Genomic DNA, 15,097 nt, shown 5'->3' on the forward strand with positions numbered 1-15,097 from the left:
ATTGACTCAAAGACTCATACTCCTCTCTCGCTGCCCCCCACTTTCCCACAAGGTCTGGAAACTGAGCAAAAGTGGGCATCTTGTTAAGAGCTTTTACATTGAACTTCCAATTAAGACCTGCCCGGGGGCCCTGGTGAAATAGACAGCCGAGCCATGGTTATGTGATGGTCCGAAAACCCCACTGGGAGAATGGTAGCGCCCAGCAGCCTATTGCTCTGATTCCTAGATATGTAAAAACGATCAAGTCGGGCTGCACTCACCTAGCCCCAAAAACTTCACCCATGTATACTGTCTTGTGTTTGGATGTTTAGTTCTCCAAACATCCACTAGGTCAAACCTGATTAAATGTGTCCCCCTAACACTTCCACTGACACTGAATGAGGCTCTTCCCATTTCTGTCTTTTGTAAAATCCATTGTACAGTTCCAGTCACTCCGATCACCAGCGTCTCCTCAGGCGCTTACTTTGTGAGAGTTCCTGTCTAAGACTCCCAAATAGAACCCTCTTTTCTCTCCCTGTGTTAGGCGCATACACATTTATAAAAACAAAAACCATGCTGTTAATTTCTGTTTAACAACAAGCAACCTACCCTTACACACTTCCTTTGAGGAGCAAATTTTTCAGACAGACCGGTGCAAAAAGGAACTGCCACCGCCTGCACTAAGATTTGGTCCCCATGGCTCAACACACTTGCCCTTTCCACCAGAGCCCCAATCAACTTCTTCACCACATCACTATGCGTCTCCTGCAGAAATTAACACATGTACTTTTTTTTTTGTTTACATATTCACCCAACACACTCCTCTTTCCCGCATCTCTGCGCCATTATATTAAGCGAGCCTCCCCGAAGAGTCTTCCAAAGAAGTGGGAGAAAGCCAGCAGAAGAAATAGACCAATAGCAAAGCTCAAAAAGCCCAGTGTCAGAAAGAAATTAAAACATTTAAACAGTGTCTGAAGGTAAACCTTACGCACTGTTGTGACCCACTTCCTAACCTAAACCGTTTCTTGGGTGAGAGGACACCAATGCCCCTCATTTCTCATAGATGTTGTACTGATCTTACAAACTTCTAGGATCAGGAAAAAAGCCTCAAGATTAACTTTTTTCCCCTTAGTCTCATTCAGGAACCTTGTTCAGTTCTCTCAACGTGTACTTAGACCCCTCTGGTTGACTGGCTGTTCAGCTCCGGGCCAATTGAAGAGGAGTCTGAAAAAAATAACTCCTCATCCTCTTCCTCAGACTCACTTTCCTCCTCTTCTCTAAATCTCCCACCTTGACCACCTGCTCTTTTCTCTCTGGTTAGGGGCCTCACCCACAGCAACAGGCAACATTTCCATGGTGCCTTTGTCCACACTCTTTTTTCCTTTCCGCTTGACCACCCTCCTCCTCCCCTCTAATCTCTTACACTTCCCCACTATACTCTCCTCATCACTGAATAACTGACTAGACCCCAGTATCATCTACGCCACCCTCCATAGCATGACTAGGGCCCGCCTCAGCTCACCCACCCTCCATAGCATGACTAGGGCCCAGCCTCAGCTACCCCACATCCATAGCCTGACTAGGCCAGCCTCAGCTACCCCACCATCCATAGCCTGACTAGACTCAGCCCCTGCTATCCCACCATCCATATTCCTGCCTAGACCCAGCACCCTCCATAGCCATACTAGCCCAGCCTCAGCTACCCCACCCATCTCTTAGCCTGACTAGACCCGGCCTCTGCTTCCCACCATCTCTAGCCTGACTAACCCATCCTCCCTACCCACCATCTCTAGCCTGACTAAACTCAGCTACAGTACCCACCATCTCTAGCCTGACTAGGCCCAGCCTCATCTACACCACCATCTCTAACCTGACTAGGTCCAGCCTCTGCTGTTCGCATCCCCTTACCCCCTGCACTTTGACCTCGATTTCCACCACTGGCGCTTGTACCCTCACTTTACTACGGCCTTTGTGTGGGCACGCAAAACTCTTGTGCCCCAAATCCCCACATTCAAAACACCGTAGACTATCTGTGCGGCAAAAACCTGCATAGAGCCCCTCCCCATGTCTCACTTAAAGTGCACATTTAGCTTGTTGCTCGTTGTTGTTCAGAAACATAAACACTTGCCTCCGGAACGAAACAACGTGTTTAACGGCATCTGCCCTGAAACCCCTGCTGACAGTACCGGAAACCGCTAGCAAACTTACCAAAACGACTCAGCTCTTTCCTAATTTGATCACCGTAATAAACGGAGGCAAATTTGCCACTACAACTCTTGTTGAAGGGGTAGAGCAGAGGTGAAAAATTGACACCAACACATCCCTTACAAATATTCCGCTAGCAATTAGCCTACCAACCAAATTAGCCCTTTTCATGAACAACAACACAGCTTTGTTATTCTAGAAGCAGAATGTATAAACTCAGCTCCTACCTGTTCACCGACCGCGAGTAGAACCTCCTCCACCTTTAACTCCGTTCTCAGGGAACACACCCTAAATCCATGCTGTATAGACAGCGTCTCCCTCCGCGCTAGCTGAGAAGCCATCGCGCACACACAACTTCAAAAACCAGAAAACGTTTCTCTGTCCTCTTCCACCCTAACTTTGAAAAAAAACTTTGGATACCGCTAAAACAAATATTGCATTAACCCTCCACCATAGAAAATAACATGTAAAGAAAAGAATCAAGAAAGTTAGTTAGGATAGAGCTTTCCACACCAAACACTCAGACTCCAAAAACACCACATATGTCACCGAGAGAGAGAGAGAGAGAGAGAAGAGAAGAGAGGAGAGAGAGAGAGAGAGAGAGAGAGAAGAGAGGAGAGAGAGGAGAGAGAGAAGAGAGCAGAGAGAGAGAGAGAGAGAGAGAGAGAGAGAGAGAGAGAGAGAGAGACTAGAACATGGAGAGATTATTCTAGCTCCCATGATGATCCCCATGGGAACTGCTAAAGAGTGAATGTTGTGGTGAGTCATGCTAGAAGACGTGTAGAGTTATACAGTACCTCCCTTTTAAAACACAGAGATACAGCTGAACAGTGTGCTGTGTGTAATTTCCTTAAGGCTTTCCTGAGTGGTTATTGATTACTATTGTCATATGGATATGACATTAAACGTATTTCTCTGCCTAACCCTTTGAGGAGTGGGTTTGAAAGATAAACATACTTGTATGCACACACACACACTTACAGTACTTCTCTGACTCTCCCTTCATTTCTCATCCTTTCTTATCTCTTTCTTCAGGAGGAGTGTCGTAACTTCATCAAAGTGTTGTTGAGTCAACATGAAGGACTGTTTGTGTGTGGAACCAACGCCTTCAACCCTTTGTGTGCCAACTACACTGTGAGTATTTGTCTATTCAATTCAATTCAATTAAGCTTTATTGGCATGTGTGTACGTGTTCATATGGACAATTGTGTGTGTTACAGAGAGACTCTTTGGAGATGGTGGGAGAGACGGTCAGTGGGATGGCTCGGTGCCCGTATGACCCCAGACACGCCAACGTGGCTCTGTTCGCAGGTACAGTAGTTTCTCTCTTTCTTTCTTTCTTTCTTTCTTTCTTTCTAACTTTCATTCTTTTTCAGTATATTAGGAAGTAATGACAGGTATTTTTACTAGGACTGTAATGTTCAGGGGAAATCTTTCAGATGGAAAATCAATCTAGACTGGAGCTGTGAGGAGGAACTTGACTGTGCTTGTACTCATGATAAATACATGTTCTGTGTGTTCTCTCTTTCTCTCTCTGTCTCACTCTCTGTGTGTCTGTATGTCTCTCTCTCTCTCTTGCTCTCTGTCTCTCTCTCTTGCTCTCTCTGTCTCTTCCTCTCTTGCTCTCTCTGTCTCTCTCTCTCTTTCTCTCTGTCTCACTTTCTCTCTCTGTCTCTCTTTCTCTCTCTCTCGCTTTCTCTGTCTCTCTTTCTCTCTCTGTCTCTCTTTCTCTCTCTGTCTCTCTTTCTCTCTCTCTCTCTCGCTTTCCCTGTATCTCTTTCTCTCTCTCAGAGGGCAGTCTCTTCACTGGTACTGTAACAGACTTCCTGGCGATTGATGCTGTGATCTATCGTAGCCTAGGCGACAGCCCCGCTCTTCGCACCGTCAAACACGACTCCAAATGGTTCAGAGGTACACTGAGATGACGTGCTTGCATGTGAGTGAATGGGCTGAACACTTCTCCACAGGTGAAGAACTCACAATGTTTCCTTAGATCACATAAACACTGCGAGCTAACCCAAACACTCTACCTTTCCTATCTAAATCCTTATATTCTAGGATTGGATACATTAAAGCGGTATGGACTAGCTATACTTCAGCTGCGGGCCAATTGTTTCTTGAGTGGATGGTTGGGGGGCCGGAACATAATAAAATAAAAAATGTAGATTGCAAATTCACCGCAAGAAGGCCAAACAGATATAATTTCTGACAAAAACATAACAATTTCAAACCTTGCTTATATTTGTATACGATCACATACAGTGCCTTCAGAAAGTATTCACACCTCTTGACTTATTCCACATTATGTTGTGTTACTGTCTGAATTTAAAAAAATATTCTCACTCATCTACACACAATACACAATAAAGTGAAAACATGTTTTAGAAATGTTAGCAAAATAATAGAAAATTAATTACATAAATATCTCATTTACATACAGTTGAAGTCGAAAGTTTAAATACACCTTAGCCAAATACATTTAAACTCAGTTTTTCACAATTCCTGACATTTAATCCTAGTAAAAATTCCCTGTCTTAGGTCAGTTAGGATCACCACTTTATTTTAAGGAATGTGCAATATGTTCACGCAATAAATATAGTAGAGAGAATGATTTATTTCAGCTTTTATTTCTTTCATCACATTCCAAGTGGATCAGAAGTTTACATACACTCAATTAGTATTTTGTAGCATTGCCTTTAAATTGTTTAACTTGGGTAAAACATTTCGGGTAGTCTTCCACAAGCTTCCCACAATAAGTTGGGTGAATTTTGGCCCATTCCTCCTGACAGAGCTGGTGTAACTGAGGCCAGGTTTTAGAGCGCTCCTTGCTCACACAAGCTTTTTCAGTTCTGCCCACACATTTTCTGTAGGATTTGAGGTCAGGGCTTTGTGATGGCACTCCAATACCTTGACTTTGTTGTCCTTAAGCCCATTTTGCCACACACTTTGGAAGTATGCTTGGATCAATTGTCCATTTGGAAGACCCATTTGCGACCAAGCTTTAACTTCTGACTGGATGTCTTGAGATGTTGCTTCAATAATCCACATAATTGTCCTAGCCTCATGGATGTCATTCTATTTTGTGAAGTGCAACCAGTCCCTCCTGCAGCATAAGCACCCCACAACATGATGCTGCCACAGGTGTGCTTCGCGATTGGGATGGCGTTTTTTGGCTTGCAAGCCTCCCCTTTTCCTCCAAACATAACGATGGTCATTTATGGCCAAACAGTTCTATTTTTGTTTCATCAGACCAGAGGACATTTCTCCAAAAGTACGATCTTTGTCCCCAATGTTCGCAGTTTGACAAGAGCCGAGTCTGGCTTTGTTTAATGGCGGTTTTGGACAGTGGCTCTTTCTGCGTGAGCGGCTTTTCGGTTATAGCTCGATATAGGACTTCGTTTTAGCTGTGGATTAGATACTTTTGTACCTGTTTTCGCCTCCAGCATTTCACAAAGTGCCTTTGCTGTTTTTCTGGATTGAGTTTGCAACTTTTCGCACAAAGTACGTTCATTCTCTCTAGGAGAACAGAACGCGCTCTCTCCGAGCGGTTGATGCTGCGTGGTTCCATGGAAGTTTAATGAATCTTGCGTACTATTGTTGTTTCAGATGACGTGGTTACCTTCAGGCGTTTGGGAAATTTGCCTCCACAAGGATGAACCAGCACTTTTTTAGGTCTACAATTTTTTTCTGAGGTCCTTGAGCTTTGATATCTTTTGAATTTTCCCATTGATGTTAATCCAAAGAGGCACTGAGTTTGAAAGGTTGGCCTTGAAATACATCCACAGTAATCCTCCTATTGACTCAAATTATTCAATTAGCCTATCAGAAGCTTCTAAGCCATGACATAATTTTGTTCTGATTTTCAAGCTGTTTTGAAGGCACAGTCAACTTAGTGGTATGTAAACTATCGTGATCCACCTCGGAATTTTGGTGATTTGTGCAAGTGAAATTATAAGTGAAGATAATCTGTCCTGTCAAACAACAATGTTAGGTCATTATGCATATACGGCGTGATCATCTCAGCAACAAATAAGTATTTGTCTCTGAACCGAAACTTTCGCCAAAACTATAGTTTGTTAACAAGAAATTTGTGTAGTGGTTGTAAAACGAGTTTTAATGACTCCAACCTAAGTGTATGTAAACTTCCGACTTCAACTGTAAGTATTCACATCCCTGAGTCAATACTTTGTAGAAGCACCTTTAGCAGAGATTACAGCTATACCTTTTTCTGGGTAAATCTCTAAGGGCTTTTTACACCTGGAATGTGCCCAACATTTGCCAATTATTCATTTCAAATTCTTATCGTTCTTTAAAATTGGTTGTTGATCATTGCTAGACAACCATTTTCAGGTCTTGCCATAGATTTTCAAGCAGATTTAAGTCAAAACTACCACTCAGGAATATTCAGTGTCTTCTTGGTAAGGAACTCCAGTGTATATTTGGCCTAGTGTTTTAGGTTATTGTCCTGCTGAAAAGTGAATTCATCTCCCAGTGTCTGGAGGAAAGCAGACTGAACCAGGGTTTCTCTAGGATTTCCCCCAAACATAACCCTTTGTATTCAGGACAAAAAGCTAACTGCTTTGCCACATCYTTTGAAGTATTACTTTAGTGCCTTGATGCTTGTTTTTGAATTATTTTTTTTTGTTCAAGCTTCCTTCTTTTCACTCTGTAATTTAGGTTAGTAGTGTGGAGTAACTACAATGTTGTTGATCCATCCTCATTTTTCTCCTATCACAGCCATTAAACTCTGTAACCGCTTTAAAGTCACCATTGGCCTCTTGCTGAATTCCCTGAGCGGTTTCCTTCCTCTCCGGCAACTGAGTTAGGAAGGACGCCTGTATCTTTATGTAATTTATAACTTCACCATGCTCAAAGGAATATTCAATGTCTGCTTTATTATTTTTACCCATCTATCAGTAGCTTCTCTTCATTGCGAGGCATTGGAAAACCTCTGTGGTCTTTGCGGTTTTATCTGTGGTTGAAATGCACTGCTCAACGGAGGAGTACAGAGATGAGGCATTCATTCAAAAATCATGTTAAACACTATTATTACACACAGAGTGAGTCCATGCAATTTATTATGTGACTTGTTAAGCACATTTTTATTCCTGAACTTATTTAAGGTTAACATAACAAAGGGGTGCAATACTTATTCCCTCAAGACATTTCAGATTTTCATTTAATTTCATAATTCATTTTAGAAAATGTATGAAAATATGATTCCACTTTGACATTATGGGGTATTGTGTGTAGGCCAGTGACAAAAAAAACAAATCTAAATTTAATCAAGAAAATGTGGAAAAAGTCAAGGGGTATGAATACTTTCTTAAGGCACTGTACTATATGTCTCTCTCTATTATGCGTGGGAATACATGGGAACAGATTTCCTGGTGTTTTTACAGTATTTTATGTCCARCAATGATTATTATTATTTTAATATTTTTTTTTATATAAAACCACCCGGGGGCCAAATTCGGGCTGCGGCCTGCCAGTTGGTGAACCCTGCTGTAGGTGCCAGGTTAGATGTACTGTTTTCTGTCAAATCAGAGAGGACGAGACCAACGGATCTAGGACATAAAATCTCCTTCAGAGTAAAACATAGTGTGGAACCCTGGAGGTCAGAGACACAGACAGAGATGAATAAATAACTGCTCTGTCCTTGGCACTGATGATAAATTAAACAGGACATGAATGCTTAATGGCTGACCCCAGAGAGCGGCGACCATATTGATGTGCTGCTTGTTGGTACAGAGGTGTAAATATGGAGCTGTGTTGGTGCGCTCCCTGAGGGATTCATCTGTAGTATGTGTGGAAGGGGTGTGTGTGTGTCTGTATGTGCGTGCGTGTATGTGTGTGTAACGGCATATCCCTGTCTCTCAGAGCCCTTCTTTGTGAGTGCAGTTGAGTGGGGGCCTCACGTCTACTTCTTCTTCAGAGAAATGGCCATGGAGTTCCATCACCTGGAGAAGGTACACACACACACACACACACACACACACACCACACACACAACACACACACACACACCACACACACACCACACACACACACACACACCACACACAACACACACACACACACACACCACACACACACACACACACACACACACACACACAACACACACACACACACACCACACACAGAATTCCACCTCCTTGAGGGTTATAAGGTGAGAGAATCCATGGATTGCACCATTATACATTGCATTAGCCTCTTAATTTGTTGTGTGTGTGTGTGTGTGTTGTGTGTGTGTGTGATGTGTGTGTGTGTGTGTGTGTGCTGTGGTGTGTGTGTGTGTGTGTGGTGGATTTGTGTTGTGTGTGTGTGTGTGTGTTGCAGGTGATGGTATCTCGTGTGGCACGGGTGTGTAAAGTGGACATGGGTGCCGCTCTCAGAGGTGTGGAGAAAACAGTGGACATCGTTCCTGAAGGCCAGACTGAACTGTTTCTGTCCCAGGAGACTCCCACTGCTACTTCAACCTGCCTTCCACACCACCAGCCCCATAACCTCAACATGAAACGGCAGAGACGTCATACTGGGGACTGTTCTCTACACCGCCCAACAGTACACACACACGTGTACACACGCACCCAGTCATGCATGAATGCCACCCCCCCCACCCCCCCCCCCATTTTCTTGATACGTATATTAATCATCTTTAACCCTGTCTCTCTGTCTCTCTGTCTCTCTCTCGTCTCTCTCTCTCTCTCTCGCTCTCTCTCTCTCTACTTCTCGTCTCTCTCTCTCTCTCTTCTCTCTCTCTCTCTCTCCCTCTCTCTCTCTCTCAGTATCCCCGGGGTCTCAAGATTGTGTGTGTTTGACATAGCAGCAGATTGGGCCAGGGTGTTTGAGGGAAGATTCAAGGGAGCAGAAATCTCCAGAATCCATCTGGAACACCCGTGCCTTGACGAGCTTAATGCCCCAAAACCCAGGGATGCAAGTAACATATGGACTTGACTGATATTGATTGTGTAACTGAACTGGTTCTTCCTGATTCTGATCCTTTATTTGGACTGTCTCCTCTCCCTGATAAGGCCGGATGCTGTAGCGGTGCAGGAGTCTCCGTCAGACTCATCTAAATCTCTGCCCAGATGAAGTTGCTGAACTTGTAAAGACTGCATCCCTTGATGGACGAGACCATACCTCTTGGTTGGGCACAGGACCTTTGGGATCGCTCAAAAGACTATGGGCAGGTATGGCCTAGGCATACCCATAAGCTACCCACTAAGGATTGTTCCACTGTTTGTCCTACGTTCTGAAATGAGCCTCCCTCCTCCCTCCCTCCCTCCCCTCCCTCCCTCCCTCCCTCCCATCCCTCCCTCCCTCCCCCCTCCCGTCCCTCCCTCTTTATTCTCTCTCTCTTTCTCTTCTCTCTCTCTCTTTCTCTCCTTTCTCTTTCTCTCTCTCTCTCTCTTCTCTCTCTCTCTCTCTCTCTCTCTCTCTCTCTCTCTCTCTCTCCCTCTCTCTCTCTTCCCTCTCTCTCTCTCTTCTTCTCTCGCTCCCTCTCTATGGTCTCTCTCTATTTCTTCTCTCCGTCGTCTCGCTCTTCCAGGTACCAGATAGACCGCAATAAGTGGTGACACAGAGGCTGCTCCCCATAGGAACCATACAAGTATACTGGGCTCAACGCGAGGACCGTCCCTTGAAAATTCACTCAATCCTCCCACAAGCGGAGAAAAGAAAAAACTATCTCCCAACACAGGCAGTGTGTTTCTGGAGGAGGTGGAGGATTCAACCCTAGAAGTGAGACAGGAAGGAGTTTGGCACGATCACCTTGTGTTCGCTGCAGTCCGGTGTTTTGTCAGTTTCATTATTGAGGAGATTAAACTGTTCTACATTCACAATGCTTGTTCTGCCATTGTTTTCAAAAGGTCTCCTCTGATGTTGATCACCTGATGTGAATCCCTACATTATCTCTGTTGCTAAACAATAGAAATCAATGAAAAATACTCTAAGGATTCTCTTTTTTCTCTGTATCTGTCTGCTCTCTCTTCATCCCTCTAACCCTTTCTCCTATCCATCCCTCCCTCCCTTATATCTCTCCCCCTCCCACCCCTCCCTCTATCCCTCTCTCTCTCTCCCTCCGTCTCCCCTTATATCTCTCTATCAACTCCCTCCCTCTTTCCCTCTCTCCTTCCATCCCTCTTCCTTCCATTCCTTCCATTCCTTCCATTCCTTCTCTCCTTTCATCCCATCCATCCTTTCCCTCCCTCCTTCTGTCCCTCTCCCTCCTGCCCTCCCGTCCCTCCCTCCCTCCCTCCCTCCCCTCCCTCCCTCCCTCCTCCCTCCTCCCTTCCCTCATCCTCTCTCTCTCTCTCCCTCCCTCCCTCCCTCCCTCCCTCCCTCCCTCCCTCCCTCCCTCCCTCACCTCCCTCCCTCCCTCCCTCTCTCTCTCCCCCTCTCTTCTATCTCCCCCCTTCCCTCCCTCTCTCACCTCTAACTCCCTCCCTCCCTCTCTCGCATCCCTCCCTCCCTCTCTCACCAGCTCTCCAATCTCTCCCCCCGCTCCCTATCGTCCCTCCCTCCCTCCCGCCCTCTCTCTCTCTCTCTCTTCTCTCTCTCTCTCTCTTCTCTCTCTCTCTCTCTCTCAATCTCTCTCTCTCTCTTCTCGCTCTCTCTCTCTCCTCTCTCTCTCATCTCTCTCTCTTCCACGCCTCTCTCCGCTCTACTCCCTCCCTCTTTCCTCTCTCCTTCCACCCCTCTCCCCCTCTCTCCTTCCTTCCATCCCCCTCTACTCATTTCATCCAATCCATCCCTCCCTCCATCTATCCCTGCCCAATCTCCCTCTCTCCCTCCCCTCTCTTCATGTCTCTAGATGTGGAGAAGGACTCTGTCCAAGGCATGACAGTTGTTGTGTTCTGTCTGCTGGATCGTCCAAGTCACCACTCTGCTTGCTGGCCTTCACCTTCCTGTCTGGTCAGACTGCCCACAGCACGCTGCCACCTACACTCACGCTGCGATGAAGTGAGTAAAAAACCACACACACACACAGACCATCTCAAACCATCTCCATCAGGCTGATCAGAATCTCCATGTGTTGGTGTAGTAGGAGCTGTCTGACCTCAGAATCCCTACTGTGGCTGGACACAGAGGCAGCACCTGCTCCTTCCTCAGACCAGGCACACGGTTGGGACAAGCTCCCCGTAGCTTTATCCAATTGAATGTGTGTTCAACTGTAGATGTCAGTCTGATAATCTGTTACGTTTGTTCTATTACAGGCTTCCTTTTCAACAAGACAGTGAGTACGGCAACTTCTCCCATCTTGGAGACTGTGATGGTAGGTACCGTGCCTTTACCCTGTAGCTCTGTTTTTCTTTCACTCCAATCCATGCTCCACCTAATAGCATAATCATGCTCCACCTAATAGCCATAATCATGCTCACCTAGTGTATAATCATGCTCCCCTAGTGGCATATTCATGCTCCACCTAGATAGCATAATCATGCTCCACTATGCATGATCAGCTCCACCTAGTGCATAATCATGCGTCCACCTAGTGTATAATTCATGCTCCACCTAGTGTATAATCATCCACCTAATAGCATAATCATGCTCCACCTAGTGGCATGAATCATGCTCCACCTATAGCATAATCATGCTCCACCTATGTATAATCATGCTCCACCTAGTGTATAATCATGCTCCACCTATGCAAATCATGCTCCACCTAGGGATAATCATGCTCCACCGATGTATAATCATGCTCACCTAGTGTATAATCATGCTCCACTAGTGTATAATCATGCTCCACCTAGTGTATAATCATGCTCCAACCTAGTGCATAATCATGCTCCATCTAGTGCATAATCATGCTCCACCTAATGTATAATCATGCTCCACCTAGTGGTATAAATCATGCTCCACCTAGTGGCATAATCATGCTCCACCTAGTGTATAATCATGCTCCACCTAGTGTATAATCATGCTGCCACCTAGTGCATAATCATGCTCCCTATGCATAATCATGCTCCACCTAATATCATATAATCATAATGCTCCACCTAGTGGTATAATCATGCTCCAACCTAGATGCTATTAATTCATGCTCCACCTAGTGTATAATCATGCTCCACCTAGTGCATAATCATGCTCCATCTAGTGGCATAATCATGCTCCACCTAATGTATAATCATGCTCCACCTAGTGTATAATCATGCTCCACCTAGTGGCATAATCATGCTCCACCTAGTGTAATAATCATTGCTCCACCTAGTGATACATGCTCCAACCTAGTCATAATCATGCTCCCACCTAGTGGCATAAATGCTCCACCTAATGTATAATCATGCTCCACCTAGTGGATATAATCATGCTCCACCTAGTGGCATAATCATGGCTCACCACTAGTGTATAATCATGCTCCACCTAGTGTATAATCATGCTCCACCTAGTGCATAATCATGACTCCACCTATGGCATAATCATGCTCCACCTAATGTATAAATCATGCTCCACCTAGTGGTATAATCATGCTCCACCTAGTGGCATAATAACATGCTCCACTAGTGTATAATCATGCTCCACCTAGTGTATAATCATGCTCCACCTAGTGTATAATCATGCTCCACCTAGTGTATAATCATGCTCCACCTAGTGTATAATCATGCTCCACTTAGAGCATGATCATGCTCCACCTAGTGGCATATCATCTCCACCTAGTGACATAATCATGCTCCACCTAATGACAAATCGATGCTCCACCTAGTGGCATAATCATGCTCCACCTGGTGGTATAATCATGGTCCACCTAGTGCATAATCATGCTCCACCTAGTGCAGAATCATGCTCACCTAGTGGCATAATCATGCTCCACCTAGTGGCATAATCATGCTCCACCTAGTGCATAATCATGCTCCACCTAGTGCATAATCATGCTCCACCTAGTGGCATAATCATGCTCCACCTAGTGGTATAATCATGCTCCACCTAGTGGCATAATCATGCTCCACCTAGGGCATAATCATGCTCCACCTAATGACATATCGTGCTCCACCTAGTGGCATAATCATGCTCCACCTATGTGGTATAATCATGCTCCACCTAGTGGTCTAAATCATGCTCCACCTTAGCTGGCATTAAACATGCTCCACCTAGTGGCATAAACGTGCTCCATCTAGTGTATAATCATGCTCCACCTAGTGGCATAATCATGCTCCACCTAGTGGCATAAACATGCTCCATCTAGTAGTATAATCATGCTCCACACCTAGTGGTATAATCATGCCTCCACCTAGATGGTATAATCAATGCTCCACCTAGTGGTATAATCATGCTCCACCTAGTGGATAATCATGCTCCACAGTGTAATAATCATTGCTCCACCCAGTGACATAATCATGCTCCACCTAGTGGTATAATCGTATAATCATGCTCCACCTAGGGGTATAATCATGCTCCACATAGTGACATAATCATGCTCCACCTATGTATAATCATCTCCACCTAGTGGTATAATCATGCTCCACCTAGTGACATAATCATGCTCCACCTAGTGTATAATCATGCTCCACCTAGGGGGTATAATCATGCTCACACATAGTGACATAATCATGCTCCACCCTAGTTGGCATAATCATGCCACCTAGTAGGTAAATCATGCTCCAGCCTAGTCGACATAATCATGCTCCACCTAGGGGTATAATCATGCTCCACATAGTGACATAAGCATGCTCCACCTAGTGGCATAATCATGCATTACAAGAGTTTGCGACACAGATGTTAAAGGGTCGTTTCAAAACTTAATTTTCATCATCTCCAGCACTACCCTAACATCAACATGTTTGATAATGGCTGTTTCTATGTTTTGTATTAAAAAGATAAAGGAAGATAAGTGTTTCCAATGACATCATCAACCAATGAGTAGACAACTAGTAGGCAATTCATATATATATTTTTTTTAACCCTTATTTAACTAGGCTAGTCAGTTATGAACAAATTCTTATTTTCAATGATGGCCTAGGAACAGTGGGTTAACTGCCTTGTTCAGTGGCAGAACAACAGATTTTTACCTTGTCAGCTCGGGGATTTGATCAATCTTGCAACCTTTCGGTTACTAGTCCAACGTTCAAACCACTAGGCTACCTGCCGCCCAAATGCCTTCTCATAATTCGTTAAAATCACATGATGCACACCGATGATGTCATTGGAAACACTTATCTTCCTCTATCTGTTTTACTACAAAACCTAAATGAACACAATTATCACATATGTTAATGTTGGGGTGGCGCTGAAGATGATGAATATGAAGTTGAAAACATTAGACATTTCCCTTTAATGCACATTGAACAAATTCAAATGCTAATGTAAGGGAATGTCTTTGGCAACATATTCACTTAAAATGTTTGTTTTTGCAAGGTACAGTTTTTCTTTGTCATGGCATCAATTAAAAACCCAATCACATCCCCAATGCACATACAGTTGAAGTCGGAAGTTTACATACACCTTAGCCAAATACGTTTAAACTCAGTTTTTCACAATTCCTGACAATTAATGCTAGTAAAAATTCCCTGTATTTTGTCAGTTAGGATCACCAATGTGAAATGTGAAATGTCAGAATAATACTAGAGAAAATGATTTATTTCAGCTTTTATTTCTTTCATCACRTTCCCAGTGGGTCAGAAGTTTACATACACTCAATTGGTATTTGGTAGCATTGCCTTTAAATTATTTAACTTGGGTCAAACATGGGTCAAAGCTTCCCACAATAAGTTGGGTGAATTTTGGCCCATTCCTCCTGACAGAGCTGGTGTAACTGAGTCAGGTTTGTAGGCCTCCTTGCTCACACACGCTTTTTCAGTTCTGCACACATATTTTCTATGGGATTGAGGTCAGGGCTTTGTGATGGCCACTCCAATACCTTGACTTTGTTGTCCTTAAGCCATTTTGCCACAACATTGGAAGTTTGCTTGGG

At 44.3% G+C, this 15,097-nt stretch overlaps 1 pseudogene; it reads left to right on the forward strand.

Annotated features, from left to right (window-relative positions):
• LOC111956438 (semaphorin-6B-like) overlaps positions 1-15,097 on the forward strand; it is a 96,368-nt pseudogene that overhangs the window by 68,376 nt on the left and 12,895 nt on the right.

Source organism: Salvelinus sp. IW2-2015, linkage group LG32 (genome assembly GCF_002910315.2).
Source record: "Salvelinus sp. IW2-2015 linkage group LG32, ASM291031v2, whole genome shotgun sequence".
NCBI classification, from domain to species: Eukaryota; Metazoa; Chordata; class Actinopteri; order Salmoniformes; family Salmonidae; genus Salvelinus; species Salvelinus sp. IW2-2015.